At 35.4% G+C, this 17,830-nt stretch overlaps 1 protein-coding gene across 1 annotated transcript in view; it reads left to right on the plus strand.

Annotated features, from left to right (window-relative positions):
* LOC150101873 (gonadotropin-releasing hormone receptor-like) overlaps positions 1 to 17,830 on the plus strand; it is a 177,005-nt gene that overhangs the window by 69,924 nt on the left and 89,251 nt on the right. The window lies entirely within an intron of this gene.

The following is a 17,830-nucleotide window of genomic DNA, read 5'->3' on the forward strand; positions in this document are numbered from 1 at the left end:
TATAGATTTACAAAAATGTTTTCAATTATTTAAATAATTTAATAAAATTTGTTTAATATATTAATGTTTCTATTTGATTTCATACAAAATATTTGTATATTCACAATTTTCCTGAAACCATACTGGAATGAATCCCAAAATTACCTTATTCTAGTTTTGTATAATTTCTGCTATGTAGGACTTGCAAAAGGGACATTCTTTGAGACTCTTCAAGCGAAATTATTCGAAAGATTAGCATTAAATACTAATCTTTAATATTTTTTCGAAAAAGTTAAGCAACAATAAAAAAAAATATCTTTTTATGAATACTTCGAGATCATTTCTGTATTTCTTTAAGTATATGCGATTTAATAGTTATTATAAAAGAGATTTACTATTTCCTTACCATATTCAAAAAATAGCCAATTTTAGAATGTTTATTTATGCTAGCATAAAAATCTGAAATTAATAAAACAAGTAGTTCCATTCTAAACTTTGTAATCTTGACAAAGTTTAGCACCGCTTGTATTCACTCTCAACTTCTTCATTACGAACAAATTTCTTGAATGAAACGAGTTTTCTTTAATCTCACAGTCGACTGATTCCTAAAAGAGTTTTCTTTAATCATTTTTTTGCCGCTTTATTTGTAATTTATTAATAATTTATAACAGCGGGTGTATAATAAAAAAAAAGTAAATCTCACTTATTAAATTAAAAAAGAAAGATTCAATTATTAAATAAAGTTTTGGAACTGGTATCAAGTTATTAAAATTATCGATTTTTTAATTATTAAATGAGTATTTAATTATTATTCGGCAAACTGATGATTAAACACGAACTGGTCGTTAGTGGTACTTGACGGAACCGAAATTCAAAATGAAATTAACAGCTGAAGCGTGAAATTATTTAGATAATGATCAAAGTACTCCAGAATGAAATCATCGCAGAATTACATATTCGGCTAGTTTTTTTTTTCTTTTCTTTTACCGTTAACACAAGTATAACTAATGAACACGATAATCTGTAGAGAGAGACTCTTGAAATTTTATGTCGTCCCAATAATGGATATTAGAATAGCGCATTTATGATCACTCGAATACTTATAATTATGGGACAGTGGAGATTTTATTAAAGCATTAGGAAAAATCCAACCTAATGAAAATGCTAATCTTGTTAGCCTTCCTTTACTATAATTAAAAGCTGAATCTCTGCATGCAGATTAACACACCGAACATTTACTTTCATAGCCCATCAATGGTTGCCGACGAGAGAGAATTGTTAACATCTTGTTACTTCTGACAGTTTTTCTTTGTTTAGGTTTCATAGAACGAAGAACCTAACAAACACCAAATTAGTTTCAGAATTTTAAATTTTATGTCGTCCTTGAAATTTTATGTAAAATTTTAATAATATATATATTGGCATTATGCTTTGTACATTAGTGTTTTTATGCTGTAGGAATTGTGTTTTAATCTGCAGGGTTTGCTCATTATTGTTCGGAGTTTGTCTTGTAGATGGATTATGTGCCTATTACAGTTTCATATCTGCATCAAAGTAAATTCAAAGTTATCGTATTGTTCTGTGTGTTTTGTAGGTCGGAGAGTGGGTGTTGGATGGCTATATGTACTATCAACTGGTTGACTCGGTGGATTTCTGAATATAAACTTTTTCTGAATATTAATTTTGTTTTATTATAGTTTAGGTGTATGGAGTTTTTGGTGAGCCAGTCAATGAGCAGTTTTATATCATACTCCATAATTTGATTGATTGTTAGTAGTGTTGCTGTGGGTCTGTAATTACAGCTTAAATTTCTTTTTCCATGTTTGTATTCTACCTTTACCACGAGTTGCCTTGGACTTGCACAACGTACAGGATCAGCTAGACTTGCAACACTTGCACGTGCAAACTTGACTGACTTGTCTGTTTGCTTACTTGGGAAATGGAGTAAATAAAACCAGGTTTATATTTAAAATAACTTGGTATCTTTAACATATATTATACCCAAGGTAAAAAAACTTTCTACATCTATCTCTCATCCTGAGATTTTTATTTAATAAGGTCAAAGCACCTTATGGCAACTTATGTTGGTAAAATATTTATAAGCTCTGTATTACTTAAAACTTAGTATTTCTTAGCCTGGCTCCCAATGATGAGACCATAAAGGTCGAAACCGGTCTGTGTAGTGGCCCCTTGCCTTTAATATATAGCATCATACATCTCCTCCAGGAGATGTGATTTGCATTAAGGGTAAATATTAAGAATAGTGATCAGAGCTTATATTCTGCCCTTTACCACGAGTTGCCTTGGTCCTGCACTACCTACAGGATCAGCTAGACTTGCAACACTTGCAGGCGCAAACTCGACTGACTTGTCTGTTTGCTTACTTGGGAAATGGAGTATATAGAACCAGGTTTATATTTAAAATAATTCGGTATCTTTAACATATATATTATACCCAAGGTAAAAAACTTTCTACATATATATATATATATAAGTGAGATGATAGCAGTCTTTAACTTACTGGGTGTTTGTCGATTTTAAATATTTTATTTATTAATTTTAGTAAGATCGGGGCTATGCTAACTGGTGTTGCTTGATATGTTTAGGGTCTGATGCCGTCAATTCGTTGGGTCTTTGTTTCGTTTGGTTTGGTTTGATTTGATGGATTACAGAGAGTAGTTCTACTTCTCTTCTGGATGAGAACCATAATGTCTGTTTTGCTTGTGGTTTGATGGGGGATCGCGTTTTGTGAGTGGAGGGATCTTTCTCTATAGTTCTTGGATGGAGTCTACAAAGTGTTGGTTAAAGTCATTTGCTAGTTATTGGATAGATTTTGGAAGCACAATTTAGCATCCGTTGATCAGATGTTAGATTTGTTTCATATCATTTTGTGCCGAGGTTAATTTGTCTCTGTAGCAGTTTCTTTTTTGCATTTCTTATTTGCATCGTAAGGCGATTCCTTGTTATCTTATATTCGAATTTTAAAGCTTCGTTATTTGTATATCGCTTTAATTGTTTCCATAGAGCATCCTCACTGTGTATATCTAGGATTATGTTTTGTTATTCAAGAAGTTTGGCTTGTTTTTGAGCGAATTCTGACGTTTGTTTGCAGATTTCTTATATATTTCCTCCAGTGTGCGTTTAATGTTGTTGTATAAGATATCCGCTGAAAATCTGATGCCGTGTGTTCCCAGTCGGTTTTTCTTACTTCGTGGTTGGATATTTCTTCATTTTTTATTGCTCTATATTGCTTTTCATATGTGGAGATATATGTAGAGCCGTGGTAGAGGTAATGGTTTGCTACTTTGCATTTTATGACTGATGCAGTGTAACTGTTTGGTGGTGCCGGAATGTTTATATGATCTTCTCTAGAGCATGACATTATAATTGGTATTAAGTTATACCTGAAAAACATATCTTGGTATTGTATGGTGTGGTTATGTTTTGCATATGCAATGATTATGTTTATATCACCGACTATCAATAGGTATCCATCCAGTTAAGCATAATTTTTGATATTGAAGCTAACAATTTAGTTCGTGCAAGAATTTTATCGTGTTTAAGTTTGGTGGCGTGTAAACAGCATTCATTAATACTATTAATTTGCAGTATTAATGATGTCGATGCAAACGATATCAGCATTTTCAAACTGATAAAGTTTATTTTGTTATTAATTTATGTTCGATAAATATTGATATTCCACCCCTCTTTTTGTTTGGAGGCAGGATCTATGTTGTTGAAAGCCTGGAATTTTGGAGGCAGTTATATCAATAACATCGGTGTAATTCTTCAGATAAGCATGTAACATTAACCAATGTTTTCGAATGCTTCTGATGTTAACGTTCAGAACTGAGAGCTCTCCCTTTTGATCTGTGCGTTGTTTCATGCATCGAGCGATTCTGGTGTTGTTACATCTGTCGGATGTTTCGCATTCATTTTTTTTTGTGTTGAGGTCTTGTTTTTGATCGAATTAGGAGATTTGTTTTCACTGTGACAGCCTACCTATGTCTTCTGAGCTTTTGATTTGTATCGACTTTGAAATTTGTGACTTCCTCAAGAATATCTTGGCATCTCTGATCCACAAAAATTGATATCCCCCCCCTTTTTTGCTTGTATTGCTTCTGGTGTTAAATAGTCCGATATGAAGAGTGGTGTAATGTCTTGACCGTTTTACCTTGGCAACTGTTTTGTTTTTAAGTTTCCTGGCTTTTATCTCTTGTGCACTTGCTTGTAAAACGAACTACGACAGGAGCTAGTCGTGGCAAGCCTTGTCTTTTTGCTTTTCTGAGGAATCCGATTTAGACCCTAAGGTCTGAATGTCGTTAGGCTATAGAGAGATGTCAGTAGCATGACCTAATTTTAAGAGTACGTCTCTGAGATTTTCTGTAGGTGCAGTTTCAGGGAGACCATTTATGACCAGATCTTCTTTATGTTGAAAGTTCGTATTGTAGTTTTAGGGAATTAAGTTATTGACGTAGTTCATCATATTTTGTTGCCTGTCAGTTACTACATTAACACTAATTTTGATATCTTTTACAATTTTCAAGACGTTGTCCACTGCTAAAATATTATATTTGACGAAATCCTCATACTCTAAATGTTTTGTTATTTGTTTGTTCTGCTTATCGAAACGTTCTTGGATAAGATCTATTAGGCTGGCTTTTAAAGTTTCCAAACTATTTTCTAGTAGTATGTTTTAAGAATTCAAAGTATACGACTCACGTTTATGTTTTTTCCTATTCAGCTCATCTTCTGATTCTGCCTCTGATAACATGGGTTGAATTGTTAATTTATATCCTGCTGTGGATGGCTGCATATCTTTGTTCTCCCCTGTAGTAAAGGCACTTCCATCTTCGCGTTCTGCATTGGATGTACGTTGCCAGATTGTTCCTGAAAGACCGACACATATAAAGTGGAGATTTCTAAGGCATTTTCTACACGTTATATGATTTCCATCAGATTTTAACAGGTATTTGTACTCCGTGACAAGTACAATTACCTTAGAATACTTGCAGATTAAAAATAGAAGATAAAACCATTTTAAAAACTATGAAAATGGGAGCAGAAATAACAACCTGTGCGCACTCGTATATATAAGCAGCGCCCTGTCAAAAAAAAAAATACTCGTTATTATTATTTTGCGATATTCCTGATAAGTTACTTTTTTAAGTAGACGTTCAACAAGAAACTGAATGTAACTTCAGTGAATCAGTCACTTCCTCAGTAAACAAGTCTCGTCTCAAAGGCGATGCTTTTTAATTAATGCGGTTTGATGTTCGCGACCTCAATGACTTCAGGCAGAATGCATTCCCACAAGATAACTCCCTGTTGGTTTAATGAAGTGGAAGAAGTTTTGATGAACATTTTTTTTAAACATCATTCTTCCTATTGAATAAATTCCGCTCATAAGGAATGCTTTAATTAAGTTATCGGCTACATTTTCTCCGTAATATAATAAATCCATTTAAGGCATTTGCGTCATTAAATGTAATAAGCATCTATCAGCTTTGAAACGAGATGTTTTTTGTAATCCAGAAGCTGCTGATCAAAAAGTTTTTAGTTTAGCCTCCTTTTAATAATTTCTATCCATACACAGGTGTGTCTGGTCATATCATATGTTAGGTTCCAGACCATCGCCATATAATGAAGCACCACATTTTATTTTTACTAATACATGCATGTAATAGTAAGCGTGACGAACGTAAATATAGCATTTATTTAAGTCCATAACGCGAAGGTAAAATTCAGAATAATTCTCCCTAAAATGGAAGTTTATCTATTTCCTCCCTAAGTTTTTGTCCTGTTTACGGAAACTGTAATATTAATTGGTGTGACACTTTTTCCTTCACTTTGTTTTACAACGGCGGCAACAGTAGTAGTGCGAGGTAAGTTAAGCCCTCTGCCTATCAGAGTACTTGATACTCCATCGTCACTACATTTAGTAAGTTTTATCTTAGCATGTACTGTTAATAGGTTTACCAGTGTTTTACACTGAAATATCTGTAATTCACATCGAAATACAGAAGAGAGAGAGAGAGAGAGATAGAGAGAGAGAGAAAGAGAGAGAGAGAGAGAGAGAGAGAGAGAGAGAGAGGTGCAGCGAACAGCAATATCATAAATAAACTGAATCGACGAAAAAACCTGCAACGGTGTTAATTCGGCATCGTATAAACGGGCATACGTTATAATTGAAAATTATTGTATGAGCGTTTTGTTGTAAAGCGAAACTATGCAAGGCGGTCACTACTGTATACACTGCTTGAAAAGAAGTTAACGGACACCATAATGTGAGGAACAAACAGCTATGGCGCCCACATTAATAAGATGTAGGACCTCCTTTTGCTACGATGACTACAGCTACGAAGATGTTCGATGAGGTTGAGGGTTGAACTCTGAGCCGGCCACTCCAACACTTCAACTTTTTTTTTTTTTTGTGGTTGGAAACCTGTTTCGGACACACAGTTTAGTATAGCATTAAGCATTGTCATGCTGAAACATCCAAGAGTCACTTCTGAAGTACTTTCATAGCATTGGAAGCTTAAAATGTCCAGGATGTTCAGGTAGCCATCAGACGTCATGGTTTTGAGCACGTCTACCAAGAGACCAGGCCCCCATCCAACTGAAACATTCCTATACCATTACCGTGGTTCCACCAAACTGGACAGTTGGAATGATTCAAACACAACCAGAGGGAAACATTTGGAAACGTGATTCGTCGCTCCACAGAATAATTTTTCTAATCATCTACAGTCCAGGAATGACGTGAAAGACACCGGTCGAACGTTATTTGGAGGTGAGGGTGGGTGTGTGGGGGGATTGATGTGTGGTTTGTTCGGAGAAGTTCTGCCGTGGTAACCTAAGACAGGCAACTCTGCAGACATTTCTAGTCCTGACAGACCTCCCTGCAGCATTGAACTGCGAGATCGGCAGTTGACGAGGTGCATGATGCTCGAACATCCCGCACATCATCAGAGTCACCGACAGAGATTGACAGAACTTGTCGATCAGTGAGTGTCGGTGGCTTCCCATGGTGTTTTCATGCTGTGGTAGTATCATTAGTTTTCCATCTATATTTGCATGAGGCAGGATCCAAAATTTGCCGGCACGTAAGGAGTCCAAATACTTTTCTCAACACAGTGTATATAAGAATATTAACCTTGCCACCATGGATACTAATGCTAACATTCGAATCGAGTCTATCAAATAATGAGGACTTATCCACTACGTTTCAAGAAATCACCTATTTCTTGACGTTAAAATAGGTTTAGACATCTAACGTGCCGGCAAATTTTGGATCTCTTTAATTATCGATTACGAGTAATAGCTTTCCTAATATTATTGGTTTTCTCGGGTTCAGCAGGGCTGTGTTCGCCAGTCAACACTGTAGTTTTTAGATCAATAAACCCACTTGTCTTCTTTCAATTTCAAACCCTGGAAATCCATTGTTGAAGTTAAAAAAAAAAGATATTTCCCAAATCTCAAGCAATCCATTTTTAAACTGACTCGATTTGATAAGGTGTAAAGATTAAATGTAAATAAGAGCTCATGTATAAAAGAACTCCCATTTGTTCTGATTAAGTAAAAACTGATTAAGGAGACACAAAAATAAAAATCGTTGCTTATATTCCCTTAATAAAGCAGGGCTTTTAAACTACGAGTAATAATATAAACTCAGTAAAGAGCCAAACGATCAATTACAGAATATTTTTCCTTGAAGAGGCGTTTATAGTTTCATGTTATTCTTGGTTGGCTGTTCCCACTGTCGATCAGAAGCAATTTCCTTATTACCTGGAGTTATCACAAAATGAAATCACTTATCGAAAATGAGTAATATTGTTACGTAGGATATTCTCACGAAATTGAGAAAACTTTAAACAGTCGTTTTTGTTAAGGTTCGGTCGATTTTTTTGTGTAAAACGTTAGTATTATCATAATGAATTCTAAGATACAGAGGGGACAGACAACAGACAGATATGAGCTATTCGACTCAATGAGCAGAATATGAACATGATGGTTTTTTTAAATGAATCTAAGCAGACCATTCAGGCTGCCCATGATAAGAGAGGCAGCACTTCGCCAGATTAACCATTTGAGGTTAATCTGTCGAAGAAGTCTCTCTAGTGTTTCTAACACTCCTTCGACATATGTAATAGAAATTCTAGAAGCTTCGTCAAGAAAATGATGTTGATGAAGGCCATAGTTATTAATTGCATCTTTGATTGGCTTGGTGTTGTAATCATTGGAGATGAAGGCAGCTCTGCTAACATACAGTTCATTTGTAAGTAGAGGTTTCCGTGGTTTAGAAGTTCACATGGCATATTCCGGTAATTGGACCACATTTTTTTAATAAGCTATATAAAACACAATGAAAAAAAACTTACGAAACTTGTCGGGTCTTTTATTAATTCATTGTGTTTTATATAGCTTATTAAAAAATGTGGTCCAATTACCGGAATATGTCATGTGATACAGTTCATTATTTCAAAAAGAAATCTATGGAATCTAAAACATGTGTACGACGTACTAAAGATTGGATAATGCTTCACTTCTCAGATGGATGATGATGTAATGGAGCATCGATTTAATTTCCAGTATGTATTACGTTTCATAGAGATAGCTGTGGACTAACATTGGGTTATTAAGATAAGAAAGTCCAGAAACGGGAGCCGCTTGTCTTCTACTTCAAAAATAAATTCAACTCTAGAATGAAATGAATTAATTTTTCTCTAAAATATTGCAATTACACTGTTTGGAAATAAGTTAACGGACAATCCCACGGACAAGATGTACCGTGCTATGTAACGAGTCATGTGTTGGAGCCGGTATAAATTGGACGAATATGATGCTCTCAATTCAGTGCAACTGTGTTCGAGTGAAATGGTTGTGAGAATGGAACTGACAGAGTTTGAAAGAAATGTAATGTGGACGTAATAGGACGTTACTTTTCAAGCCTATCTGTTCGGCAAACTGTTGACAAATTGAACCATCCCATGTCAACAATCAGTGATACCATACTGAGATAGAAGCACAGGGAGTCATTTGCAAGTGCTACCAGCAGTGGACAACACACCACACTCATCGAATATGACAGTAAGGAGCTGCGAAGGATAATATCTGAATTGGCAGGCGCGATGAATGCGAAGTTCGGGGCATCGACTGGAACACGAATCTTCGCAAAAAACATTCATAACTGAGGATCATAACATGGGTTTCCATTGTAGGACCACAATTACCCGAACCATCATGCAGCGTCCTCTTCAGTGGTGAAAAGAGCTTGTAAAATGGGATGCGGAAGCTTGAAAATATGTGTTATGGAGCGACAAAGTCGATGAACAGTGTAGGTGTGGCGGATGCCCAGTGAACGTCTCCTACCAGAGTGCATAACCCCAACTATGAAATTTAAAGCTGGTGATGTGATGTGATGGTGTGATCTTGTTTCTCCTGGTTTGGAGAAACAAGAAAACTTTGGTTTTCGTCCCCCAGAACAAGCAAACCGGCCCCATGAACACACACACACACACACACACACACACACACACACACACACACACACACACACACACACACACACACACACACACACACACACACACACACACACACACACACACACACACACACACACACACACACACACACACACACGGACTACAGTCAGAAATACTACCTTAGGAGGATGTAGAAAGGATTGGCGACCCGGTTGCATTAATTAGCTGTATGCCTTCTCGGTAGGGGGGACTCAACCCGTTCTAGGATGGACAGACAAGTAGATATGATGATGAATTATATTCTGTTTAGGTTTGTAGTCTATTATTGCGTATCTAAAGATATTTTTTACATAATACCTTTATACGAGGGTGGTCTGAAAAGTTCTCGTCCTCGACCATAGATGGCAACACTATCGGCAATTTTTTTTTCCCTTTTTACGTTGGTACATCTGTCATAAGCATCCATTTAAACTGCAAGTCATTCTATCAAGTAGTTTGTTTTATACAGCTGTCTGAACAAAAGAGTGTGTGTATCTCTTAACATGGATAAAATTGAGTATCGTGCGGTTATAAAATTCTTTGCAAAAGAAGGTTTAACTCCAAAAGAAATTCATTCGAAGTTCAAAAAAGTTTATGGTCACTCTTCTCCTGCGTTTTCGACAATTAAGAAATTGGCTGCCGAATTTAAAGGTGGCCCGTACCAGCCTTGAAGATGATCCACGTGAAGGAGGTCCAAAAAGTGTAACAACACCAGAAATCATTGATCAAGTGCACGATATGGTATTGGATAACCGGCGAGTCAAAGTGCATGAAATTGCTGAGACTAAAGGCATTTCAAAAGAACGTGTAGGATATATTTTGCATGAAGAATTGCATATGAAAAAGCTTTGCGCAAGATGGATGCTGCGATTGCTCAGCAGATCAAAACGCAATCACATGAAAATCTCTGAACAGAGATTTTCATGTGATTGGAGCGTTTTAACAAGAATAAAACTGATTTTGTGCGTCGATTTATTACTATGGATGAGAATTGGATTCACCATTACACACCAGAAATCATTAATAAACAAAATGATATAATTAATAAACAAAATCATAAATAAACAAAATGCTAAAGGCATTTTGTTTATTTATTATCTTGAAAAGGGTAAAACAATAACCGGGGAATATTATTCCTATCTTTTAACCAGAGTAGACGAAAAACGTTGTTGTGAGAAAAGATCCGATTTTCAGAAGAAAAAATCATGTTTCATTAGGACAATGTACCTGTACATGTAATATATTGGGTCATCTCCTAAACAACTTACTCTGTGATCGATATTTCAGGGTAGTCACCAGAGGAAGCATCAGTAAACAGAAAGTGCTTAAGAATGGATTACTTCAGGGTTCAACGCTCGCACCACTGCTTTTTAGCCTTTACATCGCAGATATTCCTGAAACAGCCAGCAGGAAGTTTGCTTATGCAGATGATCTAGCTTTGGCAATCAGCGACAAATCTATCAAAAGAACTGAAGAAATATTGACAAATGATCTCTCGGCTTTATGACAGTTCTATAAAAAATGGAGATTAACACCAAATTCTGGTAAAACCGAATGTTTTTGCTTTCACCTGAACAATAGTCTTGTAAATCAAAAACCAGAGATATATGCTGATGGAAGATTAATTTCGTTTAATCCGACACCCAAATTTCTGGGAATAACTCTATCGCTGCTAAAGTTCGCACCAGAAATAACATAGACCAGAAGCTTTGTGGTACTATATGGGGCTGAAGTGCCACAACTCTGTGGTGCACCACAATTGGTCTAGTTTACGGTGTATCAGAGTATGGTGCTCCTGTCTGGCTCAATAGTTACCATGTCAATAAACTAGATACGCAACCCCACTCTGCGTTTAATAACAGGCTGCATTAGGAGTACACCCTTACAATGTCTCCCCACTTTGAACCATATTGCTCCTCTGGAACTGCGACAAAAGAAGCCTTGCTCAGTGAATATAAAAGAATTTTAAATAACCAAAATCTACCAATACATGCATTTATTTCAGATGCTTTATCCAATAGACTAAAATCCAGAAGACCTGCCATAAAAACCTCCCGTAATCTTATTAGCCAGAATGACAGTATGGTGAGTAGGTGGGATGTATTGTGGTCCCAAGCAGTATCACCTGAAGTTCATAATCACATAAACATCTTCCGAAAACCATCTGGATTTGACCTGCCCAGGAATACATGGACGACGGCTAACAGGATTCGTACAGGCCATGGTGTATGTGGAGACTTACTTTCAAAGTGGGGTAAGATACCAAATCCCCACTGTCCCTGTGGAGCCTAGACCCAAACCATGCGCCATATATAGTACAGGAATGTGAGCTGACGGCATATCCTGGTGACTTTAAGGATATCTTTGACTTATCCCTAGAGGCGATCAACTGGATCAAAAACCTAAATGTTAAAATATGATTAATCTTCTGTCTAATGCTCGTCATAAATTTCATATTTGTATTTGCCTGAATGTAGACTTTTTTTTTTAAATCATATATGTGTATCTTATCTATACTCTTGTGTATTATATCTTATTGTCATTTAACCATGTGTACAAGCCATACGATAAATAAATGAATAAATACAGACCAGAATCCAAACAGCAGTCAAAACAGTGGACATATAAAGTCGGTTCCATCAGTAGGAAAGGTCATATCATCGGTGTTCTGGGATGCTAAAGCATTTTGTTTATTTATTATCGTGAAAAGGGTAAAACAATAACCGGGGAATATTATTCCTATCTTTTAACAAGAGTAGACGAAACATTTTGTGAGAAAAGATCCGATTTGCGGAAGAAAAAAAATCATGTTTCATCAGGACAATGTACCTGCCCACAAAGGTGTATTTGCAATGGGAAAATTAAGGGATCTGCACCATGAATTGTTGGAACATCTACCGTTTTACCCCAGATTTGGCTCCCTATGCTTTCTATCTCTTCCCAAAACTAAAACTCTTCTTCTCTGGTCAGCGTTTTTCTTCGAATCAAGAGGTGATTGCAGCTGTCGAGGGGTATTTTGTAGATCTTACTGAGAACCACTACAGGGACGGGATAATGGCGCTGGAGCATCGCTGGAATAAATGTATTAGTCTTAAAGGAGATTATATTGAAAAATAAAAATAATTTTCAAATTCTAAATTCATTTTTTCATTGTTAGGCCGAGAACATTTCAGACCACTCTCGTAGATCAGTTTTATATGTATGTGGGAGTTATGTTTTAATCGACATTGTTTGCTTGCTTCGATTTGTTGGGCCCAAACTCAACAAACTTAGATAATGAGATACTGGGTTTCTATGCAGTGCGCCTGTGGGTTTTGAATATCATATCAATGTTTTCCCCAGAGTGTATGTATATTGTGCCATTTTTGTTTAGTCAGCTAGTGTCCAGATTGGTGTCTTGTTATATCTTTGTGTAGGCTCTCTTTACTTCATTATGAATCGATACCATAGCTTATTGGGATATGTTATTTTGAATGGGAGTTAATTAATATCCTGTGTGTATATGTCAAACAGAATTGGAGACAAAATAGTCCCTGGGCCACTTCTCTGATTACTGGTAACTATTTACTGTGGATTGTTCCTGTATTCGTGATGTGCTTTCTATTTCAATGTACATGTTAAACTACGATAGTAAATGTCCATCAATTTCGATGTCTGTCAGACTGTTTAAAAAGATTTTGTATGTTTGTGTGTCGAAAGCTTTTTGAAAGGTCAATAAAAATAACTAACACGGTTTTGTGTTTATCTCACTAGATCAGATCAGTGAAAATTTCCAGGAGGCTCGTTGTGTTTTTATTTATTTGAAATCCATATTTTGTTTTCGAAATACTGAAATTTTCAATATATATCTGAACAGCTTGCGATATGCTGTTGCACTCCACAATTTGGTCATTCACCACCAAAGTTGTAATAGGTCTCCAGTTATTGATAATATTTCTTTTTCTGGGTTCATGTATGTTGATTAATGCAGTCTTTTGTGCATCATTTTGTGCCAAGTTAACCCCAATAAAGACCTATATTTGAAGATTTTATTTAACAGTTTTAGAATTATAGAGCCTAGGCTAGTTAATTGTATTTTCGATTATTGGTCTTTATTGGGGTTAATTTGGCGAATTGAATTGTAATGGATAGTTCTTCCTTAGGGAACAATATTGCCTAGATTAATTGTGGCCCTACCGGATAGACTAACTAGAGACTTGAATAGCGCGCTGTGATGAATCCCATTCTCTTACAAGTTAAGTTTTATTTATTTTTTTTATTAAATTAAGCCGCGTTCTGCTGAGCATTACAAAGTCTTATAAATATGATTTTTGAAGTTCAATTCTCTATTGACCAAATTATAAAAATACTTTTATTTATTACCTTTTTTTCCGCTTAAAGCCATTTTATTTAACTTATATTCATCTTATATTCTTGCCAAATTGTATATACTTATATTTGTATAAACAACTTCATCAAAGTACCGTGCCTTAGCGCACTTATTGAAGAATCAAGATTTGGACAGTGGTCGGGAGTTTTAAGTGGAATGGAAGACGATGGGCTTGATTCAAGTTAGAATCATTTCGATTGTTTGATTGCAGCAAGTAGGATCACACCATGAGAAAGAAAAAAACATGGAGGTCATCCTCATATAGGGTGTAATATTGTAGAACATGAGATTGAGAATATGACTGTGTGAAGGACATTCCTAAAAAATGAGAATTGAATGAGGCTATGTAAAGCAATAATATATTGCAAGTGGCATAATTTTCGTCGATGCCAACAAGAAATCCATAATTGGAACCTGCTTAGGAAGTAAGATCTTGTAGTAAAAGTAAGTAATTCTTCAAATTTTAAGAGCCGTTGGCATTACTTTTGGTAAATAAAAATATAATGATATAAAATATATTTAAAACTATAATATTTTTATTGATTTAAATAAAATTTTCTTATATTATTTTGGATTTCTAGAGTAAAATTAAAATATGTTAGCATACCATTTAGTTATATATTGCTGTTACCCTCTTGCCATGATCAGAGCTTTATATCTTAATAACATCTTATCCTTACACTGTCCTCTGCAGACAACGGGGAATATGAAAAGCAGTCTTGCTTCGCCCCTTTAAGCCAGTCCTTATAAGGACTTTAAAATAAGGTATTACGTTCGTTTGTATTTGTAGGTATTTTGCCATAGGATATACGTCCTTAATAAATGTGCTGCTGCTACCTTTAGAATTATCGAAGGTGAGTTGTGAGAATGTCTTTTTCAGTTATGGAAGACTCTCCCATAACCGAGTCTTCTCTGTAGATTTCCTCAATTCATGAAGAACAGCATGGGCGAATAATTTTCTGTAATGGCTTTAGTAGCCAGTTTATATACGATATTCAAATATCGAATTACGACACATTGAATGTAGTAAATATGCAGTTCCTTTGATAATCGCTAATTTTTAATTTTTTTTTTTCTAGCACAGTATTTTAAACTGAATATTTGAGTGTGAGCATTGACATTTTTTTAAAAAAATTTAGTATTGCAAAACAGTAGTTTGTGTTAGTGTTTAAATTTTACGTACATAAACAAGGAATCCTATAAACTCCTAGAATGGAAATATGAAGTGAATCGGGTTCGGACTAATGGCGTGTTCACTTTATTCATTACAAGAGTAAATCAAATACTTCGATGTGAATGATGCTGAGTAAAGATCAACCTTATAATTAAACTATTCTCAGTCATGCACTGAATTAACCATTTGCCTTTAACGACATTACAATCACTAAAGATTGGATCTGTCGTAACATGTTCGCAATCATTAGAAATAAGCCTTTTCTTAGAAAATACTACATTCGCTCGATTATCCAATGCGTTTATAATACACAGTTTCAGGTAAGCTGGATTGACCGGAATTATTACAAATATATTTTCTCGCAAACTAGAAACGGCGTATGGAATTCAATACGCCGAAAATCTAACAGAGTGATCATGAAGTCGGTTTAGTATACAGTGAGGGAATGATAACCAATTATTGGATTGTTTTCGATGAACGTTCTATATTGATGTGTAATTTTTAATTTTATCTTTCTATATATTAAGTTCAATTTCAGAAAACACACAATTGGAAGCCAACAGCGAGTTTGGGAAAATACTAGACAACAGATGTTCTCATGGTGCATCATACAAATAATAGAAATAAATTTCGTGAAATAGAATTTCCCATTGTAGTCTCCTCTTTTTGTTCATGTTTTTTTAATTTTTTTTTATTTATAAGCAAAACATATTGCGTGAATCACGAAATTGAACAGCTACTTGACATGTCTTGAATCAAGGAATATTAGTAACAGTAGTGGTAAAGAACTTCGAAACCTGATCAGGGCACTGATGCAGTTGATTCTGTCCAGCAACAAAGGATTTTGTGCCTTTTATGTCTTTGGTGGTTCATCAATGTCTGGTGGTTGGTTCGCCAAAACACTTTGGTGCACCAAATCGATGCTATCTAGAATCCTGTTTAATATATTGAATTGGTATTTAGTAGGATCCCTTGGGATTACTCTGTATCAATTTCTATCTCGTAATAATAATAAAAATATGTCTTATTCATCAGAATTTATAATTACAATCGCCTATCATTTCTCACACTTTATAATTCCGATGTCTTTGTTTGAAACTAATATTTGCACTGTTCCAAATTCATTATTTTGAAATGGTGCGGCAGGCAACAGTTTTCCCTTGTTGTACATTCGTCTATTACAACTTCGCATTTTTTAAACTATAGCTATCACCTCTTTGCACTCATCCGTCAATTTTGCATCTTTTTTTCTTGGTTTCTTAGAGTTGTATGTTGATCGTACTCTGATGACGCTAGTTGCACTTACTAGTGAAATCTAAACAAGAAATCAAAAACGTTGATTTTATTTATAAAAATATTTTAATGCGTGTCTTCTGATAAAGAAAACGTACATACTGTAAGCCGTAAAACTACATAATAATCATTATTGTTATTAATAATGTCATACTCTCATAGTATCCTGTACACACCTTGAGAGCGCATATCAGGAATGCCATTATTATTATTATTATTCTTCTTCTTATTATTATTATTATTATTATTATTATTATTAGTAGTAGTAGTAGTAGTAAATTAGTACTTGTTTTATTCAACTTCTCAGCTAAACATTATAAAAATATTTTTAATTGGCCCCCATTGGGAGATAACATTCTTGAAATTTGTTTTTATGATTTGAAGAGTTTTCATTGTTATTTAATTAATTTTAAAACATAATTAAATTATAATAAGTTATATTAAGAATATATTGTAATTAATAAAATAATACAGAATTTTTCAGATAATTTTTCCTAATTCTATAAATTCCTTAATTTAATGGTAATATAATAAGGCACCATTTTATTCTTTACATGCATAGATTTAAATTATGTCACGATATCGCAAGCCTCTGTAATCCAGTCAGTCATTTTTGGATTGTCTGCAGGTATTAGATGAGTTTCATTAATTAGGATGACGTAAGGGTTGTATCTGTGAGAGAATTCTAGAAGCTCCAGTGTCTTGTTTTTTAGGCCATTGGCGTTCCAAGTGGCGATCTGTAGCGAGTCTGGGAGTAATCTACTTTTATTCATTAACAAACATTGATAATATGGTTTGAGTTTCTTTTAGAAATCTTTTTGTGGAGTTTGGTGAAGGGTTTGACTTACTGAAGTCTTGAAGCATGTTTGCCAATGAGGCTGTGATAACTGTTGTCATGTTTGGAAGAATTTGGTCCTGCTGGATATCTTTGGATGAGCGGGCTACTTCGGCGTATGTCCTGCTTCGACGGTGGCTTTCCAGCCTGTTGGTATTTTCCATTTGTGAGAGCTGGTATTTTGTTGTCTTTTGTTGGGTATCAGGCAACTGGGGAGCCGTCAACTCTGGTGCCTGTGGGCAGGGTTAAGAGATCTGTTTCCTTTCGTTGTCTGTTTTATTCTTAGGGTAGTGACTGCAACCTCTGTAGTTTGCCGGGTGGGGGCCCCCGCAGTTCGCGCATTTGACTGGTGAGGTCCTGGGTTTTGAGCAGGTTGCTGTGGGGTGGTTTTGTCCATATTTGAGGCATTTGTAGTCTGCTCTGCAGAGTTTCTGTGCGTGTCCATACTTCTGGCATCTGTAGCACTGGCCTAACGAGGCTCTTTTTCTTAGTGGTTCTGTTGTGATATTCAGACCACAGATCGTTGTTAAGTTGTATATGTTCTTGTGTGTGTGTTGGGTATCTCAACGAGTACTAGGGGAAGTGGACTCTTTTCAGCCCGTAGCATTCTGCTAACCTTGACAGGTGGGAGATCGTGGAGGTAGAGGTCTTCA

The sequence above is a fragment of the Typopeltis vanoorti genome, chromosome 11, assembly GCF_054136105.1.
Source record: "Typopeltis vanoorti isolate ZY-2024b chromosome 11, IOZ_Tvanoo_1.0, whole genome shotgun sequence".
In the NCBI taxonomy this organism is placed as follows: Eukaryota; Metazoa; Arthropoda; class Arachnida; order Uropygi; family Thelyphonidae; genus Typopeltis; species Typopeltis vanoorti.